The sequence below is a fragment of the Haliotis rufescens genome, unplaced genomic scaffold (assembly GCF_023055435.1).
Source record: "Haliotis rufescens isolate VD_foot unplaced genomic scaffold, xgHalRufe1.0.p SCAF_103, whole genome shotgun sequence".
NCBI classification, from domain to species: Eukaryota; Metazoa; Mollusca; class Gastropoda; order Lepetellida; family Haliotidae; genus Haliotis; species Haliotis rufescens.
The window spans coordinates 525051-539659 of NW_025963784.1; the positions used below are offsets into that span (position 1 = coordinate 525051).

A 14609-nucleotide genomic window follows, 5' to 3' on the forward strand; every position below is an offset into this window, starting at 1 on the left:
TTAAAGTCCCGTTGGTTAATATAAACAGTATGGTTTGTAAATATAGAAGAAATGTCATCCTTATTTACATTGTTCCATATTTCAACAAATCCAATGACATCAAACTTCAGACAATACTGTATAAAGTCAGAGTCAGCTAGTTTCTGTTTCAAACCATGAACATTCCATGTTACTATTTCAAACCAAGTACGCGCATCAATCTCTGGCGGCAACTGGTATATATAGAATAAGAAATCATGAAGTAGCAATAAAGCTAAGAGAAATACTGCTCAGTGATGTGAGACAGTTGGTTGAAAGGATGGATCTCGAGTTCATATTTCGTTATGTGACATCTAGCGGTGATCCAACCGAAGAGGAACAACTAGATGTGCCTTTTAAAATCGAATTGAAACATGATGATCTGCATATTGTAGCGAAGCGGTTTGCTACAGCTGTACATTGCAGAAAGTTTGCCTTTGTGTGCATGCATTCCCTATTCCAGGTAGAGGCATTTGTTAATATGGTTTGGGAGAATCTCTTGCAAAATCTGAACAAGGACAGATCTGAACTGTTGAAAGTATTGTCAAAAAATGACATTTTATATGGATATTCCTTTCTGTTTTGGGCGAGCATCACAGACAACTCGAATTTGCTGAAGAAAGCATTGAACAGGGTTCAGTTTAAGGTAAAGAACACAGAGAAAGCTTTGTTTGGAAGTTGCTTTGGGAGTAGTTTGGCCAACTTCGAGTACATTTGTTCCAAAAATAACTTGAAGTTGGATACGTTGTCTATGCCGGTACCCAAACTCCCAAGACCTCTTATCATCAAACTGCAGTTGGCAGTTGTAGATGATCTGAGAGTAAAGTTTGGTAAATGTTCACTTTTGGACATTGCCTGCATGGGTGGGTTGTCAACAGTGGCTTCCAGACTGTTAAATTTGATGAAGACGAGCAAGAACAAGAACAGTTCAAGAAAGAATACATGTGTACATTATGCAGCCATGTGTCAAAAGGGCAAAGATATCATGGATATAGTTATAAAGAAGGGACAACGTAGCATCAATATCATAGGTCCTGAAGGATCAACACCTTTACATTACTCATGTGCGGTTGGAAATGTTAGCATTGTAAGCTACCTGTTACAGGAAGCAGTGGACATTGGTAAGCCAAACAAGAAGGGTGAAACTGGACTTCATTTGGCATGTATATATGGGAATGCAGAAGTTGTTAAAATGTTATTACAGAACAAGGGAATAAGTCATGTGACAGATAATTATGGCCGCACACCTCTACATGATGCAGCCTACCAGGGAGATCGGGTGGTTGAAGAGGTGTTATTACAGAACAAAGCAAATGTGAATGAGAAACGCAATGATGGATGCACACCTCTACATGATGCAGCCAACCAGGGACATAGGGAGATTGTGGAGGTGTTATTACAGAACAAGGCAAATGTAAATGAGAAAGATAAGGAAGGTCGCACACCTCTACATCTTGCAGCCGACCAGGGACATAGGGAGGTTGTGGAGTGGTTATTACAGAACAAGGCAAATGTGGATGAGAAAGAGAAGGAAGGTCGCACACCTCTACATGATGCAGCCTACCAGGGACATAGGGAGGTTGTGGAGGTGTTATTACAGAACAAGGCAAATGTGAATGAGAAACGTAATGATGGCAACACACCTCTACATGATGCAGCCTACCAGGGTCATAGGGAGGTTGTGGAGGTGGTATTGAAGAAGAAGGCAAATGTGGATGAGAAAGATAAGGAAGGCCGCACACCTCTACATCTTGCAGCCGACCAGGGACATCGGGAGGTTGTGGAGGTGTTATTACAGAACAAGGCAAATGTAGATGAGAAAGAGAAGGAAGGTCGCACACCTCTACATGATGCAGCCTACAAGGGTCATAGGGAGGTTGTGGAGGTGTTATTGAAGAAGAAGGCAAATGTGGATGAGAAAGATAAGGAAGGCAACACACCTCTACATGATGCAGCCGACCAGGGACAGAGGGAGGTTGTGGAGGTGTTATTACAGAACAAGGCAAATGTGAATGAGAAATGTAATGATGGCAACAAACCTCTACATGATGCAGCCTGGCAGGGACACAGGGAGGTTGTGGAGGTGTTATTACGGAACAAGGCAAATGTGGATGAGAAAGATAAGGAAGGCAACACACCTCTACATCTTGCAGCCGACTAGGGGCATAGGGAGGTTGTGGAGGTGTTATTACAGAACAAGGCAAATGTAAATGAGAAAGATAAGGAAGGCAGCACACCTCTACATGATGCTGCCTACCAGGGACACAGGGAGGTTGTGGAGGTGTTATTGAAGAACAAGGCAAATGTGGATGAGAAAGATAAGGAAGGCAACACACCTCTACATCTTGCAGCCCACCAGGGACATAGGGAGGTTGTGGAGGTGTTATTACAGAACAAGGCAAATGTAGATGAGAAAGAGAAAGAAGGTCGCACACCTCTACATGATGCAGCCTACAAGGGTCATAGGGAGGTTGTGGAGGTGTTATTGAAGAAGAAGGCAAATGTGGATGAGAAAGATAAGGAAGGCAACACACCTCTACATGATGCAGCCGACCAGGGACAGAGGGAGGTTGTGGAGGTGTTATTACAGAACAAGGCAAATGTGAATGAGAAATGTAATGATGGCAACACACCTCTACATCTTGCAGCCTGGCAGGGACATAGGGAGGTTGTGGAGGTGTTATTACAGAACAGGACAAATGTGGATGAAAAAAGTAATGATGGCAACACATCTCTACATCTTGCAGCCTACCACGGTCATAGGGAGGTTGTGGAGGTGTTATTACAGAACAGGACAAATGTGGATGAACAACGTAATGATGGCAACACACCTCTACATCTTGCAGCCTACCATGGACATAGGGAGCTTGTGGAGATGTTATTACAGAACAAGGCAAAGGTGGATGAGAAACATCAAGGCGGCAGCACACCTCTACATCTTGCAGCCGACTAGGGACATAGGGAGGTTGTGGAGGTGTTATTACAGAACAGGACAAATGTGGATGAACAACGTAATGATGGCAACACACCTCTACATCTTGCAGCCGACTAGGGACATAGGGAGGTTGTGGAGGTGTTATTACAAAACAAGGCAAATGTGGATGAAAAAGATAAGGAAGGCCGCACACCTCTACATGATGCAGCCTGGCAAGGACATAGGGAGGTTGTGGAGGTGTTATTACAGAACAAGGCAAATGTGGATGAGAAAGATAAGGAAGGCCGCACACCTCTACATGATGCAGCCTGGCAGGGACATAGGGAGGTTGTGGAGGTGTTATTACAGAACAAGGCAAATGTGGATGAGAAAGATAAGGAAGGCTGCACACCTCTACATGATGCAACCTTGCAAGGACACAGGGAGGTTGTGGAGGTGTTATTACAGAACAAGGCAAATGTTTATGAGAAAGACGATAAAGAAGAAACTGCTTTACAAAAAGCAGAGGCACAACATCACGATGATATTGCAAGGATTATAACTGAGGCAACAAATATACATGACCTGACAACCAACCATGGTACAATTATAGATAGGTAAGAGCAATGTGGAAATGATGCTTTAGTTGACAACCATAGCACATATATTGTATACGCTGTTTTGCAGAACAGTTTTGAAACCCCACGAAACCATATGAGACCTCGAAGAGGACAGTACCATCAGACATTTACAAAATATCTATCATTTATCTAAGAATATAGACAGAGCATTTCTACAAGGCCCCCCAAACAACATACTAAAAGTCCCAAATCAATCAATCAAATATGTCATGAGAGACCAACAGTGTATTGATATTGAATGTCTGTCCATGTCTTGGAGGTCATCTTGGAATTTTGGGCCAGTCAGTTAGTGTGACAAGTTTTATGCACATACGTCCAAGCACACTGTTTCAGATATAAAAGCTTCAACAGTCTAAACTCATATTTAGGAAATGTGTCGGCCATCTTGAAATTGCCGGCCATCTTGATGTTTTATAGATTTGTCAATAGTCGAAAACGATCAATAGTTGTGAATATCATTTTAAAACCATAATATGACTATTTTGCAACAGAACACATGCTGTTTTTCATGAAAACACTGAACCTCATCTGAAATGTGGAAAATACTATTGACAGTTGGTTGCCATATTGGATTATGTAAATTAGACATATTTCCCAAACTGGGATTGCTTGGGACTTTAAGTATGTTGTTTTGGGGACCTTGTAGACATGCATTGTGGTGAGATGAACTTTATTGCTATTTGTTCCAAGTGAAACCTTATTTTCCATGGGCTACATATGTCAATGGGGACTTTGCAAAAACGATGAAATTATGTTTACCAATATTTGAACTTAATTAGGCTTCACTGTGTATACTATTGAATGATTTCGCTGGGAGCTTTTACATCTTGATTTTGTATTATATGTCACAATAGCATCATTATTTTGATTAAGTCCTATTTTCTCTGAATTACCGTGTCAAGTGCATGTGATATTGTTTCAGGGTGACAACCGATGGCCAGTTTCTTATGAAATCATCGTCAATTCCACACGGAAGCTATAACAATGGCGGTTGGCTTACATCCACACCACTAACATCAACGTGCCCAGTGAACCAGACATCAGTAGAATTGCCAGGGGTGTATGTTCCGGGCCACCTGGGACAGGCAGTTTCCACAGACAGACAAAGAGTTATGGAAGAGAGATACATCGCCTTGCAGTCATCCCAACCATATCATATAGACGGAAATCTTAACGACCTCCTTACAGATCCTGCACGCTTGGAGATATGTTCACCCAATCAACGATCAGAAACCATATATGGAATCTCAAGTCATGTTCACACATATGTCCATGCTCTAGTAGTTGGTGACACAGTGCCTAGTTCAGATAACACTAGTAATTCTGAGAATACCATCATTCACTACACTGAGTCTGGGGAAAAGATAGAGCTGCTGCAGCTCTAAAAGTGGTCTAGAAAGGAGTTATCATTGTTCTTATGGTGTCCAGTGTTACAGTATTCATATACAGTTTTACAACCTCCATTCGGAGTCAGTCGTCCGAATTTGGTTTGCAGAAAATAACGAGTTATTTGTCATTTGTGTCGATGTAGCATTGATGTTTCGGTAAGCATATCAATTCCATAAAAAAAACATTTTACTCTACAAATGCTAGGGCTAAGGTAACTTCATGACGAAAAAATCCTTTATGTTGCTTAGAGGATTACATAATAGAGTCTTTCAAATGTTCCTAACTGGACATATGCTCATTTCAGTGTGTACCGAACTTTCCTGTATTGTTTTAAGTTGAATTGATGAGTGTGTGAGTTGGATTTAACGCTGCTTTTAACAGTATTCCAGTAATATCACGGCGTGTCAGCTTAATGTGGGAGGAAAGCCCGAAGTGATGGCGGTGTCAGGCGTTTACCACTTCAGTGAAACCCAAGAGCACGGGTATGGTGCTGACAAACCTAGGAACATAATCTAGGCGAACCTGGATTCGAATCCACAATCATAGGTCTCTGGCGTGCCCAAAGGTACGCAACTCTGCACGGCGAATCGCGGCGCCTTAGGCGACTGGGCCACCCGTACCCCCGTTTTATGTTGAAAGTAGTGGGAGTGATTTGTGTCGATGTAGTTTTGACGTTTCTGTATGCATTTCGATTCCATAAAAAACCCATTGTACTTTACAAATTCTAGGAACATGGCTAACTTTAATGTTTAGAAAATTACATAACAGTTTCTTACAAATGTTTATAACTGGACATGTGCAGATTTCAGTGTGTTACGAACTTTCTTGAAGCAAAGTGTTTTGTTGAAATTAGTGGGAGTGAGTTCAGATTGACGTACACAATGAATGTTTGCAGCTACATGTCACTGTGTAAAATATGTACTTGCAGGAACACGTGGGTGTCTTTCTATCATAGTCAGTATTGTCACTTTGATTTGTTTCTGCACCATTTCCAGATTCAGACTTGTGAAGTCTCACTCCCGAAGCCATGTAACCCGTTGAACATGCCATATAGACTTTAAAGTATGTTCCTCATATTCAGGAATATGATGATTGTTTTATTTCAAAGCAATTTATCCAATTGATTTCCATAATGTCTTGGCAAACATGAAAATGCTAAGATGAAATAGAATTCTTTGAGCTGTGTCCCTTGAACAAATACAGACTATATAGCCATTGGGAAAACCAACCAGTATTACATTCTTCCATGATATCTGACATATTCTAATGTGAAAAAGTATGTGATAGATCACTGAACGAATCCCCGTAAGATATCGCTTTTATTACAAACTGTGTATCTGAAAACGTATCTAAGGAGCGAATGATGTTGGAAGCACTATTCTACTAATATTCATGGTGTAATTAGTATACTTGTATTATCATATTACTCTTGTTAGTGATGCGTTAGTTAAATGGCCTGTTATGTATTGCCAATAGTTGACCCATTGCATAACCCCTTTGTGACTGTAGACCTACAATTATGTTTTACAATAGAAGTTGTTTTTTATTCATTTGTATTTTGTGCTGATTTACTGATTTAGCAATATAGTTTGAACCGTTTTCTATTATTGTTACTTGAATGCTCGACATGGGTGTTTTGAGTTCAATTTATAGTCCCCAAAGTTAAAAGGTAGAACTAATCAAGATCCAGGTCGAATTTAAATATTTCGGAGAAGTCGAACTATTTCTTTGGTCCCCAGGAGTTCGAGGCAATTGGTCCGATTGTTCCTTTATGAGTATATATCTGAATATGTATACAGTTAGAAAAAGGTGCTTATCCAACCGCAGTGAAGTCAAACAGACTGAGCCATACCAGTGCAGCGTGTATCATAATCAGAACCAACCACGAACTATATTCACTATCCTGATCTAAATATACACTTTCCCTGTAAAAAAAGACAAATAAGTGTCTTTGTTAATTATATTCAAATAAAGAGAATACGCAAAACCAAACCAAAACAAACTAACAATTGAAGGAAGTTATCCAGGTTACATGGCATAAATAAGCATCATGTTTTGCAAGCACATTACATGAGTGATGATCATCATACATTGTCATCATACACCATTGCATTTGTAAATACCTTGCTCTGAAATAAAGTGGGCTAGACCGCCTCCATTGTCGTATGGGTAGAGTTGCAGACAGACTTATTTCGTATGTGTGGCCATGAGGCCAATAGCACACTGACCTTTTGTTGTAAAACAATTCGTCGTGAAGCACCACTTGTATACTGATTAGATCGTAGCTAAATATGGTGTACACAGTTTTATTAATATTCAATGTATTATCCTTCTTTCAAATATCTTTTAAACACAAACTGCAAGTCTGAGAAGAAAGTGGCTATTTTTGCTGTTCATTAACTGTACAAATGATCTTTGTGATGGATACGTAGTTAGGCAGGTATTTGATCCTTATATCCTCATATACTGGACATATCAATAAAACATGGTATTCATTTTCTTGGTTATATTTGCAGAAAGGACACATCGATGTTAAAACATCATTATCCTTGGAGTGTCTGTATAATTGTGTATTGAGGGTATGTATACCACGCCTGAACTTCGATAAGCATCTGCGTAAAGGGAGAGAGTATCTGCCCAGTAACGTTTAATTGTGGTGGTCTTGTTACCCCGCCTGGCGCTCAGCATTAAGGGGATAAGACTGGTCAATTTGTGGTCAGTATACTGTGTCAGAGTGGGGTAGTCATGTTAAAACGTCGGTGTGGTGTATCAGTGGCTTGTTCTGTAAAAACGACATGAGCAGACACACATACATATACACACACGCGTGCATGCACGTCACTTCATATAAGTGCAATATTCTTGAACGCAACGTTAAACCTCAAAGCTCATTTTGCCTTGCCTCACCTCTACAGAGAATGAATCAAATAAGGAAAAAAAAAATGCCTCCTTATTTATGCTCGGCAAACGTATACTGAATATTGTTTGTGAAGTCAGGTCTGAATATTTTCGGGGTACGAGTGGCCCAGTCGTCTCAGGCGCCGCCGTTTGCTGTGCAGAGTTGCGTCCCTTGGGCACGCCAGAAACCTCTGATTGTGGGTTCGAATCCCGGTTCGCCCCGATAATGTTTCTAGGTTTGTCAGCACCATACCCATGCTCTTGGGTTTCACGGAAGTGGTAAACGTCTGAGACCTGCATCACTTCGGGCTTCCTCCCACATTAAACTGTCACGCCGTGATATAACTGGAATACTGTTAAAAGCGGCGTTGAACCTAACTCACTCACTCACACACTCTGGAGATTTAATTAGAAAGGAAATTAGATTCAGCCCCACTCACACCCGTCATTGACGAAACATGGTGATTGTCCCTTGCCGATCTCAAATTATCAAGATTTCATTTTAATTACATGTTATCGCAAGCTGTACTACCAACGCCGTTACAAACATTATCCCGTCTTGTATCCAGTCAACAAAGTCAATTGTAGACAATGTCAGGGATAGAAAAGGTTGAATAATGCATACCACGTTTACGGTAGCTGGTGAAAGGGAGGCAACTCTGTTTTCAGATATTATGTTAGCATTTGATACGGAAGTTATCCTGACGAGACCTGGATACTGTGGGTAAATGCATACAGGCGTATTGTCAATAGAGGCATCACCTGTAGCTGTTCGTACTGGGCTAAAATGACTTTGTGTCTGAATGTGGCAAATGTACGTAATAATGACAAAAGGTATAATGAAATGAAGTGCACTGATGTTTAAACGGCTTTAAATGTTGTGTTTTGTGTTGAACTCATTTTCCAAAATGGAAATAGTATTTTCCTGTTTTAAATCATACCATGAAGCAAATTTGTTCTTCATTTCATGTACATGAAACTTTGATCTTTTGATCACCACAACCATTGTACCTGTAACCTATTGTTCAGGTTGTGTGAAAGGGAGAGAAAACGTTTACGCTTACTTATGCTATTTCTGGTGATATAAACAGAGGGACGGTTTGAATATTTGAAACGATGTACAATATGAAGGTTGTATAGCACTGGGATCGAATTACGAATTACGAAAATGTTCTGATTACTGACTTGAATAATCAGTTTTTTATTCAATTCAATTTAGAAAGTTTGTGAATTTCTGAGTAATTTATCATTATCACTGCGAGGTGGAGGTATTTGAATTCGTCAGAGATGTTTGTATGGATAAGAGCGACAAAACCCTTTGCATAATCACAAGAAATCTCTGTAGTAAGCCGACTCCATTTTACGATTCTGACTTTATTAAAAGCATCACTATGAACTTTCATTATTTCCGGGACATATTTCCCATGAAAGCCCCAATCCGTAGCATTCTAAACTTAATAAATATACAACGCCAGAGAATAACCAGTCTTGATTATCTACCGAAACACATTCCATTGGGCGCATAAGGCAAAATAGGGGGGAAAACTATAGGAATGGATAACTGATAATCACTGATGACACCACGTCTTGTGAAAGTGCACGCATGTCCTGCCCAACCGGTAGGAGTCGCCATTGGTACAATCTGACTCCACGTGTAGGAGCCGCCATTGGTACAATCTGACTCCACGTGTAGGAGCCGCCATTGGTACAATCTGACTCCACGTGTTCTTAGGGTAAACTTGCAAATGCAGAAAACACAAAGAAACTGTAATTTGATAAATATATTTATTTTCCAAACATGATGACTGATGATATGACCCTGTTTACTGATTGCTGTATAGTAGACCTGAGATTACAATATTTCGGAACAAGGTAAAAACGTATGGTCGAAATGATAAAAACACAGTTTGTTTTCATATTTATATAATATTTCTTCTACCAAGGTGCAATTACACTGACAAGGAGGATCGTCACTGCAGGATGTTGAGAATGTCCTCCCATTCGATCGTGCATCTCTCTTTAAATGTCCATAGTGCTTTGACCAGGTCCAGATAGGTGGCCGAATTTCCATTCCACTGCTTCCATTTAGTGAGCATAATCAAGATCTGCATATACATTGAACATGGGTGTGCAACTCTGCCCTGTTGGATAGCCACAACGCTGAGCCCAAGTTCAATCCCGACGTGCTCAAATCCATTCCCGACATGTCTCGCAACAAGGCCGAGATCTCGTGGAGTTACAGGAGTCTTCAGTCTCTCGTTCACACAGCGTTTTGAACCTACACAGAAATCTGTATTACTTGATGTAACACCAATTCTACCACAAAGGCTCACATAAACAGGTTTCTTTCTGTTTTGTGTGATTGACATGTGGTATCGAATTAACCTTTATTCATCTCCAATGCTCACCGATATTCCAAATAAGCAATACAAATTGACAGAAAAAAAAGTTGCACAAATCGTCCCATATACATATTTGTCATCATAATAACGATCAAAATATGTTGAAAGTTATGCTGAACACATATGGCATATATTACCAAATTTCTGAAATGAAATCATCAAATCATGATAAAGAATGTCGCACAAAATTATCAATTTAATGGGCAGTTATAATTTAACGCACCTCTGCTTATGATCTGTTCGATCAGCCCGTTGCTTGACTGGTGCATTCTCTAGAACGAAAATCATACACAATCAATTGTGTGTTGAGATGATATGCTGTAGTATTTCCTGAAAGGCGTTGAATTCAAATACCGTATTATTCTTCAGGTGGGATGAAACTTCCACACTATAACACTTTATATGGAATGATAAACTTCCACACAATAACACTTAATATGGAATGATAAACTTCCACACTATAACACTTAATATGGAATGATAAACTTCCACACAATAATACTGAATATGGAATGATAAACAGAGACAATGTCTGCCGGAACAGGAGTGAGTATATAAAGACTTTGAACAGTATTTTCGTTACCTTATATCCACTATTAAGCATACAGAAAGCCACACGTGTAGTGCTAAATGATGTGTACATATATTACTACCATTAGTGTACCTTAATGAACAGATCTAAAAGGGCGTTATTAAGACGTACCTGATACTGAAGTCCGGAGAAGCACGAGGCAATATTCCCCATGCTGCCTATACATATATGACACTGACGTACACCACTCTGTGTGTTCAACTGGTATGACTAAATCAAAAACTCTAGGCTATATGTGAGCACTGCGGGATGCCCCGGCACGAGAGGGGACACAACGTCTCACTCTCTCTCGCAATAGCTTCAACCAAAGATTTAGGAATTTCGGATTTTCGGATTTCAAAACTGATATAAAGGCGGAGTTTGGCAAAATGGTGTGTATGTGAAAGAGATTATAATAGACCTATGTGGGGGTTATACCTCTTATCGTGCATTTTAAGTTTGTTGTCACACACTATGACCAACAATAATAAAGAAATAACATCACAGCAGTGTCGATAATTGACGTGTGGTCACAAAAGGAACCTGCGGTTCAGTATGCCGCTTACACATGTAGATAAGAGAGCAGTGAAGTTGTCACTGCTCTCTTATCTACATGTGTAAGCGACAGCCTAAAAACTGAAAGAACAAGACCATAGCATGGATCAGAACTTGATGTTAGACGTGTCAGCAATACGAAAATGTCCATGATTGGACTTTAATCATGATTGGATCTTCTTCAGCTGTAGTCAAGTCGTCCACACGGACAGACGGACACACTATCATACCTCTTCCAAATGTCCACTGCAAGGTCCACGTATCATGAATTTTGTTGACAATAATTTCACATACATTCTAATCGTTGACTTTCTACGCCTTGTAAAACATCTTTCAAACGCAGGTAATGTGATGATCAACAACATTTCTATTAACAGTTCGTTCGTTACATCAATTTCAGTTTCCGGAATTTCAGATTGCGAATGACAGAAGAACCCAATTAGTTATCACTTGCACATTCTTCCGCGTGAGGGGCGGTAGGGTAGTCCAGTGGTTATAATGTTCGCTCGTCACGCCTAAGACCCGGGTTCGAATCCTCACATGGGTTCAATGTGTGAAGCCCATTTCTGGTGCCCACCGCAGTGATATTGCTAAAATATTGCTAAAAGCCTTCACTCATTCTCTCTTCCCCGTGTTCATATGAGGCAGAGTGACTAATCGTTTCGAAGGACGGATGGATAATTAGCAATTGCTCAACTATAATGTCTCTCTGGGATGATAATTGTAATAATGTGGTCTCCAGCTAGAGCTGCACTACATCGTTTCTATTGCTGTTGATATGTAGAATATCTGTGAAACAACTGAACATGTATGTTAAGCTAGGGCAGATAAAATGTGTAGCTCTGAAGCCCAGATGACAGTAAATCATGCATGCTGACAGTATCTTATATAATTAGTGTGAAACGTAGCATGCAGAAAATGTAATCTTCGATTCGATGATGTTATTATTCAGTCGCTCAGGAAAGATGAATTTCGTTGCACAGACCAAAACTAAGCACCCACCCATCGTCAGCTATACAGAATTATAATTCTACTACATTTGTTACATGTAGGTTACAGTCAACGTCGCATATCATATCACACACGAGGTGAAGAAGCGATATATATATCCTGTTACTATATATGACATTTGTTCCTTTCTCAATACCAGCTTATCATCAGTTGGTGTGTGGCATTGTAAAGGAATGACATTTGGAAACACACGTACTTGACCTCATGGAATACAATTCTTCAATTACGTCATCTTTAAATAAAACCCTTTCTGTAATTGGAATAGATCTCGACTAAACGCACCTCATAAGCATGTGTTCAATGTGTTCAACTTCAGTGAAAGCAAAAGAAAACGCTGAACACAAATGAAATCATTGTACCGCTCTGTGCCGGTCACTGGTGGTTAATATGAAAGGATGGGTTATCTTTCGTGCCAATTCTCGGGAAAGAACAAAAGACTCAAACACATTCCTTGGTGTGTGGAACTCAAAAGTTGTAGACTTTTAAACATTTTTGATAGCCGTTAATATATAACAGTATAAATAACAATAATCACATCTTTACCAGTCTTTCATATGTACAAACACCAACAATATTGAGAAAGTCGTGCATTCACATATACATGTGCACACATTCGAACACATTCATGCACAGGAAACATATGCTGCAACCCCTGACTTCCCTCTCTGATCCCAGCACATCCTTACCTTATGCCTGTATTATCAGCATACTACACGTAGGTCACCAAGCATTTTATTTCAGACACTACTGTCTTTATATATGATAGTTCCTTGTGTGTCCAACGACACTTAACATGCATGACACGAAGTATGACCCTTATATGTGTCACACAGTGATGGCCGTCTCTTTCACATGCACTGCAGTTGATAAAGAAGGCCTACCCGATATCGAAATCCTGACAAGCATGACCTAATATTCCCCATGATCATATCCTATCTACGAATCCGCAGCGTGTGATATTGTGACACAGTTAACACAACGTAGCCAGCCAAGTTTATACATGCAGGACTGATGGGAGGGGACTCCCTTGTACAATTAACCGGCACACTGTAAATATTAGACGTATGTAACCAACAAATTACTGTCATTTCTCCAAATCACGGACTTTGGACTTCCGGGTTTCGGCTATGAATCGCCATGTCATTCAGTTACATAGTTGTCACAACAGGGGGCATACATTTTCATTCATACTCAGAGGTTATAGGCTGCATATCAAATCATCTCAATGTCAACACCTCGTGGAGTAAGCTGTCTACTTCAGATGCCGTAAAAGCTTGTTTGATAGCCGTGTGATGAATGAAGATCAGGTTGTAGAAAAAGGAGGCACGTTTTAATCACAAGTGATCATAGTTTTGAGACGAGACTCCTGCACTTTCCCCACTTTCTCCAGTAATAATAAGGATATTGGTGTCAGATTGTCAGATGTGCTCCTGTCGTTTCCGGAGTGAATGAGCGTTTCAATTTCATTCGAAAATATAACCCAATGTTTGTTAAGCAACTGGCATACTCTCACTGCAGATACTAATCTATCGGACTAGGACTATGGTTTGTCTGAAATGGGGGTTGCGCACTACGCAATAAAACGAAACGAAACACACTTCGGGCATATCGCAGGGAGTTCATGCAAGATGTGAACAAGACAATCCGACAATCCGACATAGCATATGACGTTTCGTTTATTTGTCAAAATCAGTTCATAACGCTGTGGTTGAGACAAGCAGTTAGTTCTAGGTAGGATACGGACCTCATGTTATACTACTCATCAGGCATTTAGTACAGGCTGGCCCCTGAGGTATAAATGAAAACTAAGTGGTATCAAATTTAATGGAGATGAAGGAAACTCCCTTACAAACAACATGAAGGTTTATCTGAAAGCATACGACGCCTTTGTGTCAGGATGACACCCACACAGCTGAGTGACCAACTCTGACCACCTGATTCACTCCAGTCAGCTCTTAGAGCAACCATAGGACACTGGTGCCTTATTGATCAATCTACAAGGGGTAGATGTAATGTAGTATAAACACATGATCATCATCAGTAGCATAAGCTGGGACGCTTGGAACTACTATCAGACTGTCAGTAACACCACGTAGACTAACATAGACACAAACATCCATATGGTCAATGTATAAATGATTAAAAAACTGTAATTTTAAAAAGCAACATTTATTCGTGAAACATAAGGAAATATCAAACATGTACGTTAT

General features: G+C 40.1%; 1 long non-coding RNA gene and 1 pseudogene across 1 annotated transcript; both read left to right on the top strand.

Moving 5' to 3' along the window:
• Positions 1 to 499: 499 nt before the first annotated feature.
• LOC125377898 lies at positions 500 to 3139 on the top strand (annotated as a pseudogene).
• A 149-nt stretch (positions 3140 to 3288) lies between these two features.
• LOC124127927 lies at positions 3289 to 5135 on the top strand. The gene is made up of 2 exons (XR_007219858.1): positions 3289 to 3549; positions 4496 to 5135. It is a non-coding gene; the product is annotated as an uncharacterized LOC124127927 (long non-coding RNA).
• Positions 5136 to 14609: the final 9474 nt, after the last annotated feature.